The sequence below is a fragment of the Protopterus annectens genome, chromosome 7.part0 (assembly GCF_019279795.1).
Source record: "Protopterus annectens isolate FY-2018-M chromosome 7.part0, PAN1.0, whole genome shotgun sequence".
Classification (NCBI taxonomy): domain Eukaryota; kingdom Metazoa; phylum Chordata; order Ceratodontiformes; family Protopteridae; genus Protopterus; species Protopterus annectens.
Genome location: NC_056739.1, coordinates 1,857,369,617 through 1,857,395,214, shown reverse-complemented (window position 1 = coordinate 1,857,395,214; position 25,598 = coordinate 1,857,369,617). Strand labels below are relative to the sequence as shown.

The following is a 25,598-nucleotide window of genomic DNA, read 5'->3' as shown; positions in this document are numbered from 1 at the left end:
GATAAGTCCAGATTACTCTGCAAATTGGAAAGATTTACTAACTGTAATATCAAAAAATGAATTTGATTTACAAAAAAAATTTAAGTTATATGGCCTTTTGTGTAGTGAAGCTACCCGTTATAAAAGCTAGAAAATGCATCTGCTTATAATCAAATACTAGCTCCTCATTATCCCAAATGGTTACCTATTTGGGCCGTTATTAGCTTCTAGTTTATCCATGCATTTGTATACAAAACAAATACATTAAGCAGTCCAAACTATTAAGCTTTAAAGCATCTTCATGTAGGTTGTACAGCCTTTTATGTAATGGAACTACCCATTATAATAGCTAGAAAGTGCATCTGCTTAAAGCCAAATATGAACTACTTGTTATCCCAAATGATTGCGTACAAGGCATATAGAGTCAGCTTTCCATTCTGCTAAACTTTAAAACATAGTCATATGAATTATGCTGTAATAAGCAGAGCAGCTGATGCTGTTATAGAACCAACCAACTAGTATGGAGAGCCCCACTACACAACACACGAGTGATATACTGCCAGGGCAGGCAGCAGTTAGGAGGAAGGATAATACACACAATACATCACAGGCCTTCCCGTTTTTTCCACTACCCATTTAGCAGGAGAGGGGACAACAGCAGAACAGATCCAGAAGTTGAGGAAGGATGAAGAGGAAGGAACAACAAGAAGCTATGGAATATCCCACATTCAAGAAGATGTGGAGTCAAAATTGAATAATACTATAGTATGGAACTTACCATACAGAGAATTAACGAGGAGCTAGTATTTGATTATAAGCAGATGCATTTTCTAGCTATCATAATGGGTAGCTTCACTACACAAAAGGCCTTATAACTTATATGATGTTGCTTTTAAGCTTAATAGATTGGACTGCTGAATGTATTTGCTCTGCATACAAATGTCTGGAAAAATGAGTAGCTAATACTTGCCTACTAGCAGAGAAGCAGAAATTGCTTCTGTCATGTTTATAATGCCCTTAGTGCATTCATTTGTTCATTATATTAACAAATACTGTGGTGAATTATAAAAAAATAGAATAGGGCCATTATTTGTTCATAGTAGGGAGGTAATCATGCTCCAATGAGGTTATATAGTTCACAATATCTTTTAGATTTTAATTCGCTAATAAGCTTAGTTGTGTATAAATGTTTTTACAGGCTAAGCTGTTTACAATGCAGAAACATTAGTGTGCACAACTATAGAAGTATTTTTGTTTATACTGAGTGCACATTTGAATGATGCTTTATATTTTATATGAGTTTTAATTGATGTGTAAAGTTAGAATGCCTATGTCTTTAAAATTGTAAGTAAGATAGAACTACTGACGTCACTTACTTTATGTGAGGGTGGAAGTCCAAGAGGATTGTTTAGTGAATGAAGATTTGAAATGAAGGGATTTTTTTTCTGAGTATAAAAACGGTGTTTACTTTTATATTTATTTATGCTGATGGTCTGAAGAAGCCACAGTTTTGGTGAAAGTGCTAACCTACTAATAAACGTTCTTATGATATATGCTGTTTGGAGCCATGCTTCGTACTACCTTTTTTCTCATTTTTGCTGTTGCATACTTATAAAGTAACTGTATATATTATGATCTGTTATAGTGTCAGGCTAATGCAAATAGTGTACACAGTTATTTAAGATGTTATGTATAAATACTATGAAATTCATTCAAATGTATTTGAAAAATAAAAAAACATTTTTGAGAAAAAAAAAAGAAATTTCTGAAATGGTTGTATGCCACAAGACACAATTTTGTTAGCTCTGTGCTATTGTCCAGACACTAGGACTTCATCAGTACTAACAAACTTCAAGACACTCACACCCTTTTATATAATTTCTTAATCATCCCATTTGCTGAAATGTATAATTAAAAAATTCCATCTTATTCTGTTTAAAATGACAACTACCAACAAGTAACACAAATATATTCAATCCCTTACTTTATAAACCCATCTTATCAAAAAATTATACATAATTCTAACAATCCTTACTGAAAACATATCATCCTTGATAGAATGTACAGCATAAATTGTGCACTACAATGTTATAAATTCTGTTAAGGATGATATGGTCATATAACTGTAGGCTGACTTAACCTAACTAGTATGAAACCTTCTACTTTTTCAATTTATATATTACTTTTAACACTGAAACCCAACCCTTCGCCATTCACCATCTATCACTCCTCTTTTCTCCACATACATATCTGAGTTTATTACTCTGGTTCAATTCCAAAGTTCACAACTTTCGTCTTTCCTTATTCTCACCATATGTAAACAGGGGTTCACTAGACAATCTTGAAATACTGAAATGTTGAATCTCAGTATTTCGAGACTGAACAGTCAAAAGTGCAGTTATGCGAAACTGCACTATCTCAAATGCGGAAATGTCTAATCTGCTGTCATGGTATCACATTCGTGACGTGCAGTGCAGTTTGTGGATTTAGCTGGGGATTCAGGTAAGTGGTGTTTACGTAAGGCTACTGGGTAGGGATTTTAGTGTGTGTGTGTGTGTGTGTGTGTGTGTGTGTGTGTGTGTGTGTGTGTGTGTGTGTGTGTGTGTGTGTGTGTGTGTCACAATTGTGGTTTTTGCGGTTGTGGGTTTTTGGATATGTGGAATTTTGACTATTCAGTCTCAAAATACTGAAATTTGACATTTCAGTATTTCAAGATTGTCTAGTGAATCTGTACACAGAATATTGTTACTGTCCTTTGCCATTCTTAGGTCTTAATATTCTCAACCATCTGCTCCTTTCCTTTTCTTTTTAAAACTTCCTACTTTCTTCTATGATGCTCATCTCCTTCTTACTGAATATTAGCTAAGCTGATTGTGATTTTACATCACCTTTTTGTTTTTTTCAGATCTCATCTATAGCCCCAAGCTGATAATGAATTGCTTTCTGTACCCTGGGTACAGGGTTTGATTCCTTCATTTACCTACAGTGTCAATCTCAGCAAGTCACTTAACCAGACAGTACGCCTGGGTCAACTCTGAAAGGGGACAATTGTGTAAGTAAAAAAAAAATGCACATATAGAAATGGTGTCATTAATATGTATTCAATATCCCTATTCCACTATCACTAGTTATGCTTTGTATGTGACATTCTCCAAATGTAAGTTTACTGTATATACCTTTGCTTCTCATTGTTTATACCCATTAGAAGTTTATATCTCTGTTCACTGTTTCCATGCAAATTCTGTGCTGTTTTTTATTGTATGTCATACATGATGCTTCCTAAGAAGGACAGTAGTTGAACAGGTTAACAGGTTCATATACCTGGGAGGGGTGTTTGAGGAGAAAGAAAGCCTGAATAATTAGGACAAAGCTGGAATCTGAGGAGCTGCAGCCAACTGGCACAGATTGGTAGGGATAGTGTATGACAGTAGAATGCCAAAGAAGCTGAAAAGTAAGGCATGCAAAACAGTGGTGCAACCAGTACTACTGTATGGTACAGAAGCCTGGCAGTAAAGCCAGAGCAGATGAGAAAGCTAGAAGTTATGGAAATGGAGTACCTGAGATAGGTGGTAGATTGCACACTTTGGTATAGACAAAGAAATGAGGACATCAGAGCAGAATCTGTACTCACTCCAGCTGCTGAGAAGGTCAAAGAGAACAGACTACAGTGGTTTGGGCACATATTCAGGTAAACAGAAGACAATCTGGTGAAAAAGATTTGGAAGAGACAGGGAGAAAGCAAAAGGATAAGGGTCCCTATTAAATCAGCGAATGCTTAAAATAACGAACACTGTTTAATCGACCCTTTTTAATTGAAATGGCAAAATCCCAAACGCACGGAACAGTGATTTTTTTTCCCTGGGAAAAATTCTCTGGGACGTTTTTGGGACTTTGCTATTTCCTCCATTTTGGTGCGATTTCGGAGTTAGTATATTTAAGTGGGGGTGGGGGGGGCAGAGCCCTCCACTTTATTTTGTGTTTGGGATTTTTTTATTGGGATTTTTTTTTAACGGAGTGCTGTTCGTGTGTTCGACATTTTGCCTTTTCAATGTTTTAGGGTCAATTATACAGCATTCGCTATTTTAAGCGTTCGCTGTTATAATATAGACCCGAGGATAAAAGGGTATCCAGCAAAGAGATAGCTGGATTGTGTGAGAGAAGACTTGTGACAGTCAGGCATGACTGTCAAGGAAAGTAGGAGGGTGGCATAGAATAGAGATAGATGGCAACACCCCATCTCTATACGAAAAAATACGAAAAAAGGGAGATGATGATGGGACTTATATTTTGTGTTTTTGCAACTAAATTTTGTGCATCTGCAGTTTTTGTTTTTGGACTTGTACTATAAATGGGCTCTGGCCAATGACAGAAGCATATAAATAAATATTGGCTGGCAGCTGTAATGTGCAGGATCATACTGATCCATCTCCCTGTCATTCTGCCACATATTGCTGCCAAAATATGTCCAAGACTGAAAAGGCTTCCATCTGTGTTTTGCAGTTCCTGAACATTAGCCAGCAGAATTAATGATGTTTAGTTTCCTGTTTGGGAAGAAAACTTTTTTGACCTCTTATGTGTAAAGACCCTTGGGAACCAGCAGAACTTCTACATTCTGATCATAACATTAAAAAAAAATTCTAGTAAGAACATTTTCTATTAAGTAACATGGCATCTGTTTTTTTAATAGCATCTATGTTAAAGAATAGTCTGGGGATATATAAATTCAAGGAATCTCTTAACTTATGCTGTCCACAGATTGTCCTGCTTTTTTGCTTATAACATGAAGAAGTAATGACAAAGGTGATGGAAAAGTAGTTTATAGTTTTTGAATGAACCAGTGATGACATAGGCTGCCTGTCTAAACTAACAGAGGGACTGTGAAAGTTACAGAAGCATTTTCAGCATATAAACACCTCTGAGAGTGGAAGTTAAGCCCTTGATCATATTTTTCTGTGTTGCAATATACAGGAAATATTTTGGTATTTCTTAGAAAACTGTTTTAAGACTTCTTCTTTGCTTTGTAATTTGTTTAGAATAACTTGCTACATATTTTTTCCCTGAATTAAATATTTTTTTACATGACCTAGCCTTCTAAGAAGTGAAACCTTGTCCAAGAAAATAACAAAAAAAATGTACATTTATGAGAACTACAACTGGCAGTCTTAACAATCTTAACAATCAAGAAAAGCATGGGAAATGCAAAATAAAAGAGTTTAACCACTATATTCATACAGTACAAATGTGCTATATGAAAGTAAACTGAGTCCATTTGGACTACTTGTTCAGAGTATTAGATTGCTTTAAACAGATAAAGAAGTGTCACACATATTTCCTTTTGAACAAAGGTGACAAACATACATATTGAGCTGAAATTAATTGATATTATGTTTATAAACACAGTCAAAAAGCCTGCATATTCACAGTATGTGGAGCAGAGAGCATATGCAGATGATATATTTCATGTCATGAGACCAAATAGATGGTTTGGGACAGCACAGGACAGCATAAGGGTTACTAATACTGCCTTTAATGCTCAAATGATGTGGCAATACCTGAGAATAGCCAGCAGGGTGCAGTGGATGATGGAATGATTAGATACTTCATCTTGCATTGTGAGGAACAGGCAAATGGATCCACCAGAAGTAAATGAACAGACTTAGGTCCTCTGAGTCACTAAGGAGAGTACACTGTTAATTATCAAAACTTGAATTTATCACTTGGGTACCATTACCATATTTATTTTGTCTACTGGAAACAGTATCTCTAGGATTGCATTGAAAATGGGTGCTATCAGCTGAAATACCACTGACAAACAGTGTAAATAAATAATGAATAATTGGAAAATGAGAATGTACAAGTCTGTGTCACACAAATATAGATACGCCAAAGCAATTTATTTTTATTGAACTTTATATTTAATACTGGCAGTAAGTGATTGATGGGTCTGTATTACCTTATCAAACGATGAAATGACCGAACGCTCTTTCATTGATCTGATAATGTTGAAACCCCTAAAAACCGAAGACATGGAACAGTGATTTTTTTTTTCCAAAAAAAAAAAAAAAAGGTTAAACACAAAATGAACAAAATGAAGTGGGAGACCTCACCCCACACACCCCCTACTTAATTATATCAACTCCGAGATCGCACTATGAGAGAGAAAATGGCAAAGTCCCGAAGACGGCCAACCAATTTTTTTCCCTGGGAAAAAAAATGATGGTCTGTGTCTTCACTCTTTATGGGTTTTGACTTGTCAGATTGATGAAAGAGCGTTCAGTCTTTTCATCATTCAACAAAGTGATTTAGACCCATGATTCACTAGTTTCATAGGTTTATAATTTTGATCAATTTATGCCCCCCCCCCAAAAAAAAAAAAGAAAAAATATTTAAATGTCTCTCTCATGAAAAAACTAAATGTAAAATCCTCTCTGTTAATAATACAACCACTGAAGTAATTTCTTATAGCAAATTAATAGGGATGATACTGGATGATAATCTTAAATATGACCTACATAAACAAAATTGCATAAAAAACTCACCAAAAACTGGGGATGCTTTATAGAGCAAAAACTTTCTCACCAACGCAAGTAAAACTACACTCACTATTTAATGGTGCTCCATCCTTATTAACCTCCAAACATTAGAAAAGTCAAAACTTGAACAATGTTATAATAAAGTGGCTAAATTTGCAGCAAATACCTCTTTTGGAACCCACTATTTTAAAACACTAAAAAACTAAATTGGTTAGAACTACCCCATCAACTGACATATACACAGCTTCTTACCACATATAAAATTACCCAGTATCCGTCTGCATGCCCAGCTCTAAATATCATTCTACACAACTATGTTTCCAATTGGTCATTATGATCCAATGACCAAACACATCTCTCTGTCCACAAACATATGAAATTTGTTGGGCATGATCTATACTCATAGCATGTTGCTAAGGCCTGGAACTCCTTACCTTTATCCATCATATAATTACCCGCCCTCCAGGCCTTTAAAACCATTCTGAAAGACATCCTAGCCAAAATGTGGCTCTGTTCTTTCTCAGCTCCAGTATGCACTATATCCCTAAATACCTATTCCTACTGTACCTTATACCTCCATACTCCTCCTTCTGCAGTCACTTTCCTGCCTCAATCAGTTTCTCCCCCTGACTCTCTAAATATGCCATCACCCTGTTTTTTTCTCTCACTTCATATTGCAATTCATGTTTGTATTACACAAACCTACCTTTAATTTCTCTATAAAGTGTGCAAAATTTCTCTAAATATTAAATCATTGTCATATAAGTTGCATCTGTTCTAAACAAATGTTTTCCCAGTATGTCTAATTTTGTATAATTATTTAAACTGTAGATATTTTTGTATCATTTTTAAGGACTGTAAAATAATTTTTCTTAAAATAGTTTTGTAATACTTTGGAGCCTTTCTTCCTGGGTCTCCAATTAAAATAGGCAATTATACAGTCTGACTTTCCTAGTAATCAAATGTCAGTAAACAAATAAATATTCAGGGCAAGTTATTGTGTGCTATAAATCAGGAGTTGTGAGTCATTTAAGTGTGGGAGATAGGTGGAGTACATCTAATATGAATAATTAGGACACATCTGAATAAAAATTTGATCTCTTGTGTAGTATGAGTGAAGCCAGGGAATGCAGTGGCCTGGATTCATAAAGATGGTGCGAAATTCAATGAAACTAGTTTGTAGTACATACCAGAGTCCTTCACAATTCTTAAAGTGCATTAACATCCCAGAGTAATCGTTAACATCCCAGAGTAATGTCCTATATAATTACCCACGTGGATGAGTTTAGGTATACAGTGGGCATGCAAGTGAAGAATCGCAACTTGGTCCATGATTAAAGAACATGTGAATCACAGAGTATATTCTTGAGATGTTATTGAAATTTATGTCACCTCAATTGTAATTTAATGGCATCTAAAGATGAATTCTGTAACTGATATCCCAGTTTGTGTGCAGTTGTGCACAACAGTGTACAGCTGAATAGCAGCATCACAGAAATGGTTCTGATCTTTGCCACTTGAAAACAGAATTGAGTCAGTGTGGATGGTCTTATAGCCACAGCAAATGAGTGTGGCAACCATACTGTATTGCACTACCCCCCCCCCCCACAATGATGCTACAGATCTACATCCAATAGGCTCTACAGCAGAACCGGATCCCATCATTAACACCATATGCAAATACACCCATCTCCACTGTCATGATAAGGGAGGCTAAAGCATTTACAAATCACTCTGTGATGTGACTGCAAACCAGGACAGGCTTGTGTTGCACTATCATTGGCAACATCATCCAGAAGGTGAACTGTCCAGTTTGGTCAAAGATTTGATGCTTTGTCATAGCTACATGCCCCTAAAAATCAAAAATATTATCTTCCAGTATTAATGTCTTTTAGCAGATTATCAGCATACTGTATACCAGACTCATAAGGAGGGTGGGACAGAAGAGGTGGCTGCTTTAGGATATAACTTGTGGTGTGCACCAGTAGGCCTATGAGACAAAAAAACAATCATTTAACAGCTTGTGGACTATCATACTTTTCATGTATCTTTCAAGGTAGCAACAAGTTGTTGCACCTCTTCATAATGTAGCAACCTAATAACTTGCCATTAGCTTAAAAAGTATGACAGTTTAAAAGCTGTCATTAAACAATGACAGCTACAATCACTAATGAACAATGGTTGAGGTGTCAAATTGATGCATTGCTTGGGGTGCCAAACTACCTTGCTATGGCTGTGCTGTGTAGTGCATTCCAAATAACAGAACAAAACAAATCAGTATTCCCAAGTGGTGTACCACCTGTATGAAAGAGTCCATTAGATATCATTAAGTGCACAGAGGGAATGGGCACGTCTTGTCTGTAGGTACTGCTATTAATACCTGTGGTATAGGCCTTAGAACAATAAACAGTATGCATTCCCTTATGTGACAGTTGTACTATGTCTACATACTGTAATGTATGTATAGCTGTGGGTCCCTATTACATTACTGAAGTTTCAAAACTTTGAAAGCCCCATGGTCGGGACCATATGATCAAAGATTTGAAACTTCAAACATTTTGAATGGTGATCGCGGTACAGCATGGAACAGGGAATTTACCCTTCTCTACAATATAACGTGATCTCAGAGTTGGTATACTTAATTAGCAGGGGGTATGGGTGGTCCAGGGGGGCTTGCCTCCTGCAAAAATGTTAAAAATAGAATATTTTTTTTTAATTTTTTTTTAATGCTCAAAGTTCTGAAACTTCGATCATATGGTCTCAGCCATATGAATTTCGAAGTTTCAGAACTTTGATAATCTGTCATAGATCCATAACTGTACATAATTGTAAAGTTGTGTGTGTGTTTGTGAATATGAGTGCATGTATACGTGTTCATATGTGCTCTCATATGTGTGCAGCACAGCACTCTGATGAGGGCACATGCTGGTGTCTATTTAAAATCTAGTACATTTCTTTTCAGGAAGTATGCAACAGCTGGTGAACACATTTAGCCTTCACAATCTCTGGTTACAGATGTATGCATTTGTGATGAAGTTTTATGGTGAGATGTGCTTTCCTGAGAACTTACTAATGCACATGGAATTTGTATAGTTTCTGTCATAAAGCAAACTGTTTTAATGTGACACCAATGTGAGTGTTTGCCATACTACAAAGTACTAAAACATTATTTGGGCACATTTGTACATGATCAGCATGCAGAGTGATTATTTTTTATGAATCATGCTACATCAGGACCTCAGACAACTGCATGGTGCATTACTCATTTATGGGCCTTAGCAGAATGTTTATCAATACAGAGGTGACAACAAATGTTGCACTGGACAGATTGAAGACAAACACGCATATAATGAAAGGATTAAAATAAAGGAATAGCAAATGAATCTGAAAGAAAAGCATAAGACTAAGCACTTGTTAGGGTAAGAAGAAGAATGAACAGAGGTGAGCATAGTGGATGAACTGGAAGAAAATGATCAAGGGTTTGTTACCCAAATAAAATGCTAAAGCAAAGGGAAAGAAAAAAGAAGTCAAGTCTAGAAGAAATAACCAATTTACTTTGGGTAGTGAGTATGCTCTACACCAGCAAGCATAACACTGCAGGTGCTAAATGTAGCTAGTCTGTGTACATGCCTAAAATTATAGCAGAAATAAAAAATAATGTCTTGAGTATTTCACAAGGTATAATTTTAGGTTAAGGTTAACCACAATGATAACTGTGGTTGTGAAGAAATTAAACGCTGTTATTTGTGCTAGTTTGTCTGGCTGAGGTTTTACACATAATTTCTGATTAACCTGTGTATTATATGCCAGCATGACTAGCTATGACATTGTAAATAGGTTCTTACATGTTGGTTTATTATCTGTTTATACAGAATGCTTTAAAGACTTCAGTGTCCTTTTAGATTTCTAATTGCACGTTTGTGAAGAAAGATTCTAAAGAAAAACTGTTTCAGATTCAGCTGATCTGCAGATGATATCATCGGAATGTTGACAGTTATGTGTTACTGTCAGAAGCTGAAAGACAGGAAGGAACTTTTAGAAGACAGCTGTTGGTTGATTTTTCATAATATGAAATGAAATTAGAACTGGAACAGTTGTGACAGTTAGGCTAGTCTATAAAAGAGCGTGCTGAAGACAGTTATAACAGTCAGTTACACTTCAGTTGCTAGTTGCCAGATATACTATGCAGTGGATACCCAAAAAGGACTCACCAATAACTGTAAGCCTTCCTTTTTTTCTGTTGTAGTAATTTAGTTTAGATCAGGGACAGTGTTCTTTAGTCAGATAGGAAATTATTACTAATCAGTTAGATCAATTAGAGTTTTTCTAAGTGATAGCTTTCTATCCTTCAGTATTAATTTTATTTTCCTGGTGCCTGAGTTCTACTTGTTTATTGGAAATTACTGTTTTATATTTTTAATCATTTTGCTCATTATTTAATATTTTTATTAACTTACATTGTGGCTGGTCAATCAGTGTTTTCTTTAGGGATTTAAGAGTGCTTATACTTGCCTTGATAACTTCCCAGGCCACTCCAAAAGCCTGGTTGCTTAGGTTATTTGCTACTGTTTGTTTTAATATAGAAAATAGAAATAGAAAATTCACCCCAGGGATCACTTCAGTGTCTCTACTCGACAGAGGCACTGGGAACTAAGGTCGGGTGGCATGATGCCAGGGTAATCCTACAGGATAGGCTTGTAGAGGCTCCAGGGCCATTAGCCTAGTACACATATAATATTTAATTTTCATAATTGGACACCTCTTTAAAAGGGTACGAAGACACTCTGATAGGTGGCAGCATTACCATATTATTTTGGGGAAGGGACACAGCTGGAAATCTGTGTCAGGCTCTCCCAGACGTGTTTGGATGTGTGAGACTTAATTTATTTAAGTGTGAGTGTGTCAGAGGCCTTAAACTGAGATATATTGCTCTGGGGTGTGTAATAAGGAGTAGGATTAGGGGTGGACAGAAGTTTACAGTAAAGTCCCAGGTTATAGGGCATGTTCCTGTTGTGCTCTTAGGGGAAAATTGTGAAATATTACTCCTGTTTAAGTGGCAGTCTCACATTGGAGTCAGTAGTGAAGATTGAAGCTTCTTAGTTACTGACCCAGGATAGGGGACGTCACATTATTGTTGTCAGTCCAGAGGGTTATTGTCCAGACATCACTTTATTTGGTGGCAGTGCAGTTGGATAATATTCAGATGCTGCAGTGGTCATAGGTAGGATTTTAGTATACCTATCAGCATTAAAATTCTTTGTCTCTGTCTGAAACAACAGAATGTGCATCCTTGAATAGAAGTACACCAAATTCAATTATTAACTTCTATATTTACTAAATGTAAGGAGTTAGTAATAGGCTTAAGTGACTCCCCCAGCTGCCCTTGTAAGAACAGCCTTATATTCCTGGTCTAACTCCCTACCCCTTTGAACCATTGATGCATAAATGCTTGCAAAATTGCTAGATCACAACTAATAGGGAACATATTTCACCTAAAATGCACTTCAAATAATAGAAATAATGTCACTGTAGGTCAAGCTCCCCATGCATCAACTATCTAGGGAGCAAGTAACTCAAACCCTCATGGACTTAGTATGTCATACTTTCTACAGCAGTGTGAGTACAAATAAAGATGCATTTTTTTCGTATCATTGTTATTGGCATTGTTGGTAAGGCAGGATGTGGAGGAAGGAGGGAATGAGTATGCAGGTAATTCCTGGAATGGAAGCAGGCCAAGTTTGCACAGTGTTCAGTGTTCTGATTAAACCCTACGACCTCAGGTCATTGAGTGCCAACCTACAGATAAAATGAGTCCAAAAGACTCCATCTCTATACCATAAATCTGATTTATTTTTAAAACTCAAGAGCTTCTTGGATTTTTTTAAATGAAGGTAACACATTCCTTCTTAATCCTCCCTTATACTGGAAATATTTGCCTTTCCAGTGTCTTCTTCTCACTTCTCAACTCTAGTACGAATGTAATATTTATTGTATTCTTCACATTTTAGTAAGTACATTTAATAGTCTCATCAAGTATGCAGTTATATGCCCATATCCCATCACCAATTTGCCTACAATGCATTGAGTATAGATTAATCCTTCTTAATTTTTCATCATGTTTTAACCCTGTCAGTCTCTTAGACTATTTTTGAAGTATTGTTATGTCCTTTCTAACTTGATTACATCTTAATTGCATCTGACCAACTGTATATACAGAACCCAGTACCATATTCCATAAACGTTCCTACTATTGTTTTATAAATAGGAATTATCAAATTTATATCCCTTGATGTTATATTTCTTAACATTGTTATTATAGAGTAACACTTCCTTTGTACAACCTCCACATGCCCTTCAATGTTTAATTTATTGTCCACCACAGTTCCTAAATCCCTATAATCTTGACATTCTTCAATGATAGCTTTGTTCATACTGTAAAGGTATTTTTCATTTTCATTAGGCCTGTGCAAGACCTTGAACTTCATTTTATTAAATGTTACTGCTTTTGATAGAACCCACAGATAGAGTTTATCTGGGCACATCTGTAATTCATCAGCAAATTTTCCTATCCAACACTTTCTTAAAATTATTAAGGTAGACATAAACATGTAGAATAAAAAGTGACACAATAGGCATACCTGTGTTACTCCCATTAGCCTAGTTACCTGAATAGAAGTTATAGCTTTCCTGTCATTCATTCTGTTTATCTGCTTAGTAGCAAACTTGTTAAGGTCCCTTTCCTTCATTGATGTTAATATGACACAGTGAGAAACTAAGTCAATGTTTTTTGCAAGTACTAGACATATCACATCACATAGGATGTCATTGTCTATGGCAAGTACAACATTAAAACAGAAATGTATACATTTGGTAGTAGTTGATCTCTCCTGCATAAAATCATACTGATGGATAAATATGTACTTGATTCCTCTAGCTATGCCCATAATTTTAATAAAAAGTTCAAAAAGAGGAGGGAGTTAATGAAGTCATGACATGAGGAGGCCATGGAATTAACTAAGAATACAATATTCTCTGGCGGCAGCAAGGTATTTAATATGTATGTATTCAATAAATGATAAAATATTAGCTATAGCCATATTCTTAAGTGGTATCAAGAAATTCTGATTGCAGGTGAATGTGATCCCAATGTATAAGATTGACATAAAGGATAACACTGACATATGAGTAGCCATGGTTGTGGATGAAACAGAAGAGAATAAGACAGGGGATCCAACAGCAAATAATACTGATAATGACTCAGAAAAGCAGACAGAGTAGATAAAGACTTACTTAACATCATATTGAAATATGAGTCCATTAGAAAAATGTGGAAATAAATAAACATTAAGAAATATAAAATAGAATAAAGCTTATATATTTTGGTTAGTAGCAGTGGTCATGACGTGTGGCAAATGAAGAGCAAAGTATGGGAAGAGACAATAGAGCTCGGATAAATGAAGATTTAGCCATCTTAAATAATCACATATCTTTGCAGATATATTAGCAATGGGGATTACAGCAAATTGGTTAGAGTGAAATCAGACTCACATCTAAAGCTCAGTAATATTTGGTAGAAGGTGACTAAAACAGATACCGAAAAAAAGGTCTTTGTGTTTGTGTAGACACCAAAGATTTAGCAAAAAAAAAAAAAGTATCTTGAGCTGCCAGCAAGTCTAGCCAGAGGAGCTTCAGAAAAATGTCATGATAAACGACTGGCAGTCGAATATTACAAACTATATGAAATGTGGCTAGTGCAGATAAGAAAAAGAAAGTTTACATCTGGTTAAGGGAATGGACAACGTTAAGGAACCCTGAACTTGTAGAATGACAGGGAGAAGCATAGCAAAGGGATAATCTCTATGTCAGAGATATGCAACGTGTTAGCCAAAAAGGAACATCAGTGCTCAAGCAAAAGTTAGTAAAGGATGTTTGCAATCTGCACCTTTAAACTAGTACAGAAAGAAAAAAAATGGTTATCAAAGGAAGAATAGAGAGAGAGATACTTGGTCAGATAAAAATAGCAATATGCTTATGTGGTTAGTATGGATCTTATTGATGTCAATGAGATACGGGTCACCGAGAAAGAGATGTAGGTATTAGAATTGTCAGAATATAGCTTATATAGGAATGACAAGAAGTGTATGGCTTGTGGAAGAATGAAATTAAGTGCAAGAGACAGCTTCAAATGTAGTGAAAGAGAAAATTCATTAGAATCTAAGACTAATGCCCTGATATATAAAGGAAAGATACAAGAAATCTAATGGATTATTGTAGTACACTAGCCCCAAGCATGTCTACATATGAGGATGAGGGACTAAAGGAGAGGATAAAGCTGTAGTGTTGAATTAGGGTTATTCTTGTGTGGACATAAATCTCACAGCTGCAAACCAAGGGATTCCTAATTCACTTACTGAGAAGAGAAGGCAGTGACTGTGATTTTGGATTATGATGGTTTAACCAGCAAACATATGGGAATATATCTGAAGGAGTACAGTATTTAATGTAATCCTAAGCAAGGTGGAAATATCATGGATATTGAGGCAAAATGTTATTTCCCAATAGTGATCTTGCCATTGGCATGTGGTTCAAGAAATATTTGCTGATAATAACCATGCCATTGGCATGTGGTTGTTTAATAAAAGATGTAATGTTAATGTAGTAAATATGTAATATTTATGCAGTGGAAAATAAATAAGATGATGTAGAACTTCAAAGCAGTAATTATGGTGAGATTGGAGAAAGGGTCAATGAAGAATTAAGTGTCTGGATGCAAACTGGTGCTGAGAACAAGCTGCAAGAATGAATGAAAAATGTAATACCCTGTTTGTGGTTAATAAACTAAAGGGAAAAAAGAGATGAGAAGGTCAATGTGTCTACACAGAAAAACAGTTTGGGAAATAAGGCTGAAGAGAAGCTTTACAAGGTTATGTAGTTTATATGCTTGGCTTCATAACTTGAGCAAGTAAAGATAATGATGAGGACAATGTACCACACATGACTATAAATCCAGGAGTGTGAAATCTTCTTATCTCCCAACTAATCTATCCCTAGATAATCAAAGCACAGAATACTACACAGAATATGGCTTGAAAGCAGCTTCAAAAGCAGTTGTTTAGCTTGTCATTGGATATACCAAGCTCGGTACATTTAATCAGGCCTGTGTGCCTTACAGGTTAGTCAACTTGCAATTTAAAGAACTGTTAGAGGTGACAGTATCTCTATGTAAGGTTCAGCTCCATGCAGTGATATATGCCTATGTAGTAACAGTAATAAGCATGAGTTGATCACGTTTCAGTAAATTTTGATAAACTTGCTACATTTAAAGGGCAATCACTACACTATGCTTCAAAGATGCAAACAGCACAAAAGAGAATGTTGTATGTATTATGAAGAGATCTTGCATCTCAGTAACGTTATTATCATCATCTTCATCATCATAAAAATACTCCTTTTTGCCATTTCTTCTACACGAGACTGAGTGTCACGTCAACTGTTCCCACCTCTCTTGATTCAGTATTACTCTCCTATCTTTTTCTTGCTTTACAGCATCCAGCCATCTCTTAGCTGGATGTCTTTTTCTCCTCTTGCTTTCTTCCTGTCTCTCCCAAATCTTCTTCACAAAATCATCTCCTGCTTTCCTGCACATGTGCTCCTACCACCATAATCTGTTCTCTTTCACCTTCTGTGCAATTGGAGCTACTATGGCTTCTACTCTGATGTCATCATTTCTTCATTTCTCCCACAGTATGGATCCTACCACCCATCTTAAGCACTTCATCTCTATCGTATTTAACTTCCTCAGTTGCTCTGCTTTCAACTTGTAGGCTTCTGTGCCACACAGAAGGATTGGTTACACTACTGTTTTATGCAGCTTACTTTGCAGCTTATTTGTTGTTCTTCTGTCACATACTATTCCTTAAACTCTGTGCCAGTTGGCTGCAGACAGTCTGATTTTAGCTTTGACTGGCTGCAGGCACTTTGCAGCTCACACTTCCTCAGTGAAAAACTTCCCTTCTCTTCAACCAACCATCCAAGATTCTTGAACCTGTTAATCTATTCCTATGTTTCCCCTTCTATTTGAGTTTTCAGCTTCTTTTGATTTTCCTCAGTTGTTACAATGAAAACTGTTTTGTCTGAACTTAGTTTCATCCCATGCACCTTCATTTTAGCATTCCATCACCCTATCATTTGATAACGCTGCTGCACAGAATCTACATGTAATGCTATACCATTTGCATAAAGAGCTTTTATTTAGCTGTTCTCTTTGACCTGTTTGTTAGTGTAGCTCATCAGTGTGAGGATATTCGATATTGTTATCTGTACTAGCATGACTGGCTAAAGTTTTGTAAATAATTGTTAAATCATTCTGTGTTATTTATGCCAGCAAGAGTAGCTATAATTTTGTAAATAGGTTTATGTTTTTTATTATTACTTAGATATATCTAAGTTGTTTAATCAAACAGTGTTCTTCTGGCTGATTAAATATATATGTTTTTTAAAAAAAGAATTCTGAATGTAGGTTATGCCAGTCAGCTGACCTAGATGTGATGTCACTGTGTGCTAGAGCTGAAAGAAATAGAATCTCCACAGCAGTTGTTTTGTTTACTTTTTAAAGTCTGACATGAGAGAGTAGTATTCTCATAACAGTTGTTGTTCAGTAGGCAGCTGTTTTCCAGATCAGTAGTTATCTCTCAGAATTTTCCAGAGCTGTTCAACAGAAATAGTAGGAGTTGCTATTTCAGTTGCTGAGGACCAGACAACAGCTTGAGGAGGGGACATAAATTCTTATCTTGCCTGGCAGAAGTAAGAATATCATCTTGCCTTGCTGAGTTAATTAAATTAGACAGGGACAGTTCATCTTTAAATAGTTAAGGAACTATAGTTAGTCAGAGTTTTTCTACATTCAGTGTGAAATCTATCCTACAGCGTTATTTTCATAATTCCTGTGTGTAAAACTCTGTGGTTTATTAGAATCAGTTATTCAGTGTATACATATTTTAAATCATTTTATTTATTATTAAATATTTTACTACCTTCTATTGTGGTTGGTTATTTAGAAAGTTGTTTTAGTAACCTGAAAGTGTTTTATGCTTATTATGATAATACCATGGCCACTCCGAAAAGCATTGCTGCTTGGATTACATGCTACCATTTACAACAATATTTATTTTACCCAATATAATTGAACATCCCTTTTTAAGGGTATTGTGGTATTTGACTGATGGCAGCCATTACCTTGTAATTTGGGAAAGAGGGCATAGCAGGTGAATCTGTGCCAGTCTTTTCCAAGAGTATTTGTATGTGTGAATATCAAATATTTTAGAGCGAGTGTGTCAAATACCTAGAAACGGGACACAGTGTTCTGCAGTGCTTGATGTGACTCATTTGGGGACTTGGAGTGAAGCATATAGTTCAGTCAAAGGTTTGAAGCCTGTTCCTGGTAGACTTTTACCTGAAATTGTGTATTTCTATCCCTGCTTTCAGTGATGCTGCCTTACCAGAGAAAGTAGTGAGGATTGAGACTCCTTAGTTACTGCCCTGTGTTTAAGTGGGGTTGTCACAATCAGAATGAACAGCAGTGGGCTCAGAGTTTAACCCTGATGAACATTCACTCCCACTGCAAACCCCCCCTGTTCATATTTGTGTTATTATGTTCTTCCACATAGCTTGCAGTAATTCTATCTATGTTTCTGGGACTTTAAACCATCACGACTCCCATAACTGGATTTTTTGGGAACTTGTCAACCCAAGTTTACATATACAAAGTTGGACTCTTTCTTTATCTCCAGCTTCTTCACAATTATCTGTTTCACTGCAAATATTTGATTGTGTTGCATCCTCATCTGAATCTGTACTACTCACCTCACATCTTACTTTCTACTATTCTACATATTCAGTTATCTATCACTCTCTCCAGCACTTCCATGCAGTGTGACAGGATTTTGATACCGCTGTACTGCCTGCATTTGTGAGTGTCCCCTTTATTCATGTACACTGACATAGCTACTACTACTGCTACTGTTATTACTACTACTACTGTTACCATTACTGCTGCTGCTGCTACTGCTATTACTGTTGCCACTACTACTACTATTACTACTGTTATTGCTACTACTAGTAATCCTACTATTACTGCTGCTACTATTACTACTATTACTGCCATTACTATTAATACTTTTACCATTACTGTTACTACTACTGTGAATAATATATCTATTATTGTTGCTGCTAATACTACTATTACTACTATTATGACTACCACTAGTATTAGTACTATTACTAATACTACTATTTCTACTGTGAGGTATCACACATAGGTATTAAAGCAGAAACAAATGAGCAAAGAAAAAACATTCAAAACAAAGCAGATATACCCATTCAGTGGAAGTTGGACATTATAAGATTAGTGAGAGAACTGGTATTTCAGTTTTGTTCACTGTGAACAGAAACAGCTACAATGCTAAACCAAGTTAGAAAGTTAAATCAAGGATTTCTGGATCACAGTGTAGTCTGAGTTAAAACTGATTCACTTTAGGTCCTCCTCACTAAGTAAGTCAGTTGTCAACAAAATTATTACTGAAAATTGTCATGACCATGTCTTTCAAAGTAAATAACCAGACTGGCCACATCCTAAAATTAACTAACTCATCCAGAAATAAATAAGCAGTTATACCACCATGAATTACATCCTACAAAAACTGTTATGTTTTTTATTAAGTTGTACAAATAAAAAGTTATGCAATAGCAACATACTTTTTTTCACGATATACGTGTGAGAATATTTATAAATTTGATTTATATAGTCAGAATGTAACTGTCTGTGTTTGTTACAGCACACAACTTGGAAATTCAAGAAACACTATTACAAAATGTAACGAGTAGTGTATAAAATGTACAGCTAATCTAGGGATCAGTCAACCAAATTATAAGGTAATTATTAATGATTATTTTGAAGAAAATAGATCATTGTAAATGACATATACAGCATTCTGTATGTAAAATCCATTGCAGATACTGAGGACCTAGTATGAAATCATACCTGTCTTGCTTTGTTTTAGACATTATTTCCTTCACTCCTGGCCTTCAGTCTTTCATTTTTGTACAAGATCTGAATGGATAAAGAAGTAGTCAAGTCAAAAGTCAAAGTAAACTTTATTGTCATTCAGAAATCACACAAGTGCAAAAACTGAATGAAATTCCATGTCTCTTGACTCACTGTGCAGACAACATATAGACTATTTTCAGATACATTTACACATATAACACCTAGCTATTACGTCTCAAACATGCAGTTAGCTAGACTAATACTGCATATAATTAGAAACACATTTTAGCACTTTTTTCACAGTGAACACTTACTTGTATGAGACTTTAGCATTGCACAGGTACTTGGTTAAGACATTGCATTGATCCTTGCACAGAAAGAGACATTTGAGTATTTCACTGTGAACAATAGAGTACTGCACTATGGTTAATTTACAAATTCACAACATGCACTGCACTGAAAGAAGATGACCTATAAGTTAACAGTCATGGTGAATATTGTGTTAAGTATTAAATGAGACTGGTAACCAGGTTAATGCTCAAAAATATCTAACATAGCAGACTATGAAGACTAACTCAAATATGTAGGTTCATAGGTAGGTACTAGGCTATTGGCCCTAGGGCCTATATAAGCCTAGCCAAAAGGGTACCCTGGCTTTCACCACCCAAGAAAATTATTTTCCTGTGCCTCTGTTCAGCAGAGCCACAGAGGTGATCCCCGGGGTGAATTTCCTAGTTCCCATCCAGTCATCAAGATTTTTCTTGAAGAGTGCTAATGAGGAGCTTTGTTTGATATGGATAGGTAGTTTGTTCCAGAGTATGGGAAGTCTCTGGGACAGGAATCTATCCCTACAGCATGTTCTGTTTATTGTAGTGATAAGGTTTAGGTCCCTAGAGCGTGTAGCTCAGAGGGAGTGGGATTTCTTTAAGTGGAGCATGTCCAACTGCTCTGGGTTTGACATAGCTTTGTATGTTAGACAGAGATCACCTCTGAGTAGGTGATATGTGACAGAGTAAAGCTGGAGATTTTGAGATAGCCTGTGTAGGGCATCTGTTTGAGGCCAGTAATCCTTTGTGAGTTATTTCTCCAGCCTTTCCAGTTGTTGTAGATGTCTTGTGAGGTACATACCAAAAGGGGCATTGTACTTTATAATGGGTCTAATGAGTGACGAGTAGAGGGGAACAATGACCTCTTTTTTCCTAGATGAGAAACCTTTTGTGATGAGGTGTGCCATGTAGAAGGATTTCCTGACCACTGTGGTGATGTGATTATCAAAGGAGAGACTACTATCCACCTGTGTCCCAAGGTCTCTTATCACACTTTCATTGTCAAGTAGACTACCACCTATGTGGTAGCTCATGGGTACAGAGTTTTTACCAAAGGGGATGACAATGCACTTTTTGGCATTGAGCTTGAGGCCATGGCTTTGACACCAGACATCTGTCTCCATGAGGACCTTTTGTTGGATTTCCACATCATTAGGAGTTTTGATTATGGCTTCTTCGTTAGCCAAAGACCTTCTGTGTTAGCCTGTACTTCAGAAAAGTAGATAGCAAACAGGAGAGAACCCAGGACTGAACCCTGTTGCACTCCACTTGCCACTGGTCTGAAGTCAGATTTGGAGTCTGCTACTTTCATAGTGTGGGTTCTGTCAGTGAGCCAGTTGGCAACCCATCTTGTGACAGAGGGATTTATACCTAGTTTAGTGAGTTTATCTATAATTCCAGTGGGGGATGGTGTCAAAAGCCTTGGCGAGATCTAGATAGGCTGTGTGAACCACCTTACCCTTGTCTACAGACGTGGTGACTGCTTCAAAGTCGTCCATCAGGTTTAGGAGACATGATCTGCCTTTTACAAACCCGAACTGGGTGGAGTCAAGAGTTTGGATATTACCGATGTCTTTATGTATAAGATCCATGATGATACGTTCCATGGCCTTGCAGATCAGGCTCGTTAGGCTAATGGGGTGGTAATAACCAGGGTCTGTGGTGGCTCCCCTTTGTGGAGTGGGATAACCATTGCTGTGTGCCATTCAGTGGGCACAAAGCCTGGGGTGAGGCTATGATTGAACATGGTGCTTAGGTGGGGTGCCAGTTCATTCTGCAGTTTGTGTAGAACGCAGCCTGGGATGTTGTCAGGTCCCATGTATGCTGTGTTCTTGGCTTTGGAGAGTGTGCTTTTTACCTGTGCAGTCATGATTACAGGAACTTTGCATTTTTCCGGTATAGAGATGGGTCCTTTAGGGGGTGAAAGGGGGTAAAGTTAGCACTGAACCTATCTGCCAGAATGCTGGCAATATAAATTGGCTCTGTATATTTAGTGCCATTGTGCTGTAACTCAGAGCAGATCTGAGTGTTGCCATTGAGATTCTTGTCATAGCTATAGAATGCTTTGTGGTTGTCTTTAGAATCAGTGGCAATTTTGTTTTCGTAACTAGCTTTGGAGGATTTTATAAGAGATCTCAGCTTCTTACTGAGGCTGACCAGGGAGTTCCTCCAATCATGGAATTTTACTCTTTTTTGCAACAGTTTCTTTCTTCTGTTGTAGAGTTTGTTTATGGCAGGGGACCACCAGATTGGCTTCCTTTTTTGGAAGATAGCATCTTGGTTCTGTTAGGGATAGCACGATCCATGCACTCATGTAACTGCTTATAAAGTGCATTTCTGTAGGATTCAGCAGTTGTACCTCTATTGTCTGTCTGCATGGGTGTCGTGAAGTTTGCCACTTCTGTCTTAAGAAGTATGAAATTGGCTTTGGAGAAATTTTTACAGTGGTTTCCCTATTGGGGGGGGGGGCAGGATGTGGATGTCTAGGGTGATTAGCTTGTGGTCGGATCTGACCAATGAGGAATTGACCTCTGGTGTGGAACACCGGTCACCCATGTTGATAATGACCAGGTCTAGGATATTGCTGCCCTTGGTGGGGATGTGGATAAGTTGATCCAAGGCAATGGAATTTATGAATTTCAGAAAATGTTGAGCAAAAGAGTTGGTACATGAGTAGTTTTTCCCAGTTAATGATGGGGTAGTTGAAATTACCCATTATTAGGGTGCTAGGTTGTACCCTAATATTTGCCAGTGTATCAAGAAATGGTAAGTGGGAATCTTGGGGCATGGTGGGGGATCTGTAGCAAGTTACAATTTGGATTGCTGTCTTCCCAGAGTTAGTTGCACTTGGATAATCTCGGATGCATTATGCTGAGCAACTAGCCTGGAGGTGTGGATATCCTTAATGAATATGGACACGCCTCTGCCTTTAGTGTTTCGGTCCCAGATTAGGTGGCTGAAAGGTGTGATATGAATTATAGCCTGGTAATGCAGGGGTGCTCTCTGGAGCCTTGAACTAGGTCTCTGTCACTGCACAGATGTCGATGTTCTCCATTTTAAGGAGTGCCTCGAGTGAATGCATTTTGAGGTTTAGACTTCTAGCATTGAAGCAAAGTATTATTCAGCATGCATTTAACATTTAGTAATGGCTCAGATTGTTATATTTCAGAATTATCTGAAACTCAAGATGTTTTTTCATGATTTCACTTATGCAGTAGTTTTCCCTTTACACAACATTTATTACCTTCAAGATCACAAGCACAATGGCAGTATGTCTAATTACGTACTTTTGTCAGTGTATTTGTTCATACTGTAAGTTTTACATACACAACTCAACTATTCTGTTTTATATCAATCTTGAAATAAACACAAATATTTGATTTGTCCTAGCTTGCTTTCTCACAGAACACAAATATGTTTTTCTAGGCTAGCTTGCTTAAAAGCAATGTCTAAACTACAGAAATTCATTCTATTACCTATATTTTTAGTTTTCATCCTGTTAAAACTAACCTTTTCTCATATTGTTTTTGCTTGTTTCCTTATCCAATCATTTTCTTTCTCTTCCATTTACAGATTCTTATCAAATATTTTTTTTTATCTTCCCATTACAGATGAAGTCTATCATTTGCACAAAACATGGAATTGAAATACTCATAACTTCAACAAAAGTAATTTTTGCTTTTTTGTCTGAGGTGTAGTGATATCATAGGTAGTATATCTAGAGGTACAGGTGTAGGACAAAATTCTCGTGGGTGGATTCAGCCCTCTTGCAAAACTAACATTTCTGAAATTACATGTACTTAAAGATCTTGACATTGAATATCCAGAGGAAAAAAACTAATGACACTGCTAAGGCACCCCAGTCAGCAAGACAACAAGCAAAGAAAAATAATGGATGTGCCACCATGGACAGCCTCAAAGACAAAAGCAACTTTTAATAAAAATGGTTAACAACCACTTAAACAAAAACAAACAGTAAGAAAAGATTTGCGCTTTTGGCCATAGCCTTCTTCAGATCCTAACTCATTGCAACCAATTATCTTTCTTATAACCAAAAACTTACTAATCAAAATCTGGATTTGATAATCTCATTGATGTAATGGCAATAAAAAGACTTATACAAATGAACCAATTAAAAAACACCTAAAAAATACCCCTGAAGGGAAATCCAATTACAACAGAGTTTCACAACTGTCATTCTTTAAAATGCACTTAATAGAACAAATCCATTAAAAGAAACTAAAGATTTATATAAAACAACCATTCTAGAGATGCCCTGGGGACAAAGCACTATGGCTATGCAATATCTAGAATCATGCAACAATCTGCTTTTGTGGTCCTGCTTCACTAACATTTTCTGATCATCTTTTCAAAATAAAAAAGTAAGTAATCACAGTATTGCAGAGTAAGCCCTGCTCAATCATAAGCATGGAGAACACCTAACAAAGCCTAAAATAAGGTATCCACAGCAATCAATAAAAAACAAAATTGGCCACAAAAGTAAAGACAATATTTTACAATTAATACTGTATGCAACCTCATTCAAATTGCTGCCCAATGGCAAGAAGTCCACAAACAAAGAGGATACACAATCATTAGTTCCTGGCTTAGCTGCTAATTTTGCAAACATACCAATGGCCAAAAAAACAATGAAAAGACCATACCAAACATAGAAAATCAAAAGACTGTATTAAAAATCTAACAGCCCTCAAAAAGTTTCCTCACTAAAGGCAGAGACTTGCGATCAATACAGCACAGCATCCCGACCCACAACCTGCCTTAAGTGCCAAAAATCATCAATTAAGGCTTCAAGAAGCAATCTAATTCCACGCAAGAAGCTGCATAGCAAAAAAACAATATCAGTGACATTAAATGACCTCCAAGTAATAACAGACCTTTGAGACCACTGTGCAATTCTCAATTATTATGCAATGTTAGATCTAGCAGTAAGAACCAATTGGTTTACTTTACAAACAGAAGGTAGCCAATCAAGACTCAGTGGGCATATTCAACGCCTGTTCCATAAAATGCAAAAGAAGTGCATGACAAAATCAATCATAACCCAGTAGGCGTGCTCATCATCTGTTGCATTAATCACAGAAGAGGAGCACAAGAAAGCCAATGATAAGACAGCAGGGATGGGAAAGCAAATCAACCTTTAGTTCCGCTTTACCAAAAATTCTCAAGCAAAGACTAATGAGACCAATCATCTTCCTAGAGGGTGGAATACTACCAATCAAAAAGCATATACATGCCATTAGTTCATTCAAGATTGGGAAATAGCTTTAAATAGTGAATGATGGTTAAGAAAAATAGACAAAGGACAAATCACTGTAAACCATAAAAAACTATGAAACATAGTCATCCATTGCTCCATTCATGACCACATTACGCACATGCAAAGGCAATCAATAGAATGAATGAATAGTACATTTATACATAATATACGGATACCAGTCTAAGATCTGAAACTATACTCATTAATTGCTACATTCATGACCACAAAGATAAAATCTGAAACCAGTCAAATCCAACAGATTTTGTTTACTACTACCAGGAAAAACCTAGTGTTCAGAATTAATACATTTTTTTCACCAAGCTCCATTCCTTCAAAATTGGCTTAATTGGGACCATGCCATTAAGACCAGGTGGTTGGTTTGCTCTCAATTCAATAATCCATCAAGTTTTTTCCACTTCTGGTTTATTTTGTATGTC

The 25,598-nt window shown here is 36.5% G+C and overlaps 1 protein-coding gene across 2 annotated transcripts in view; it reads left to right on the top strand.

Moving 5' to 3' along the window:
- The window catches only part of LOC122807253 (G-protein coupled receptor 4-like), a 214,655-nt gene that overhangs the window by 109,843 nt on the left and 79,214 nt on the right, over window positions 1-25,598 (top strand). For both annotated transcript variants that reach the window (XM_044078345.1, XM_044078344.1), the window contains exon 2: window positions 2,885-3,031. The gene's annotated coding sequence lies outside the window, so the exon portion shown is untranslated. The remainder of the gene's footprint in view (window positions 1-2,884; window positions 3,032-25,598) is intronic.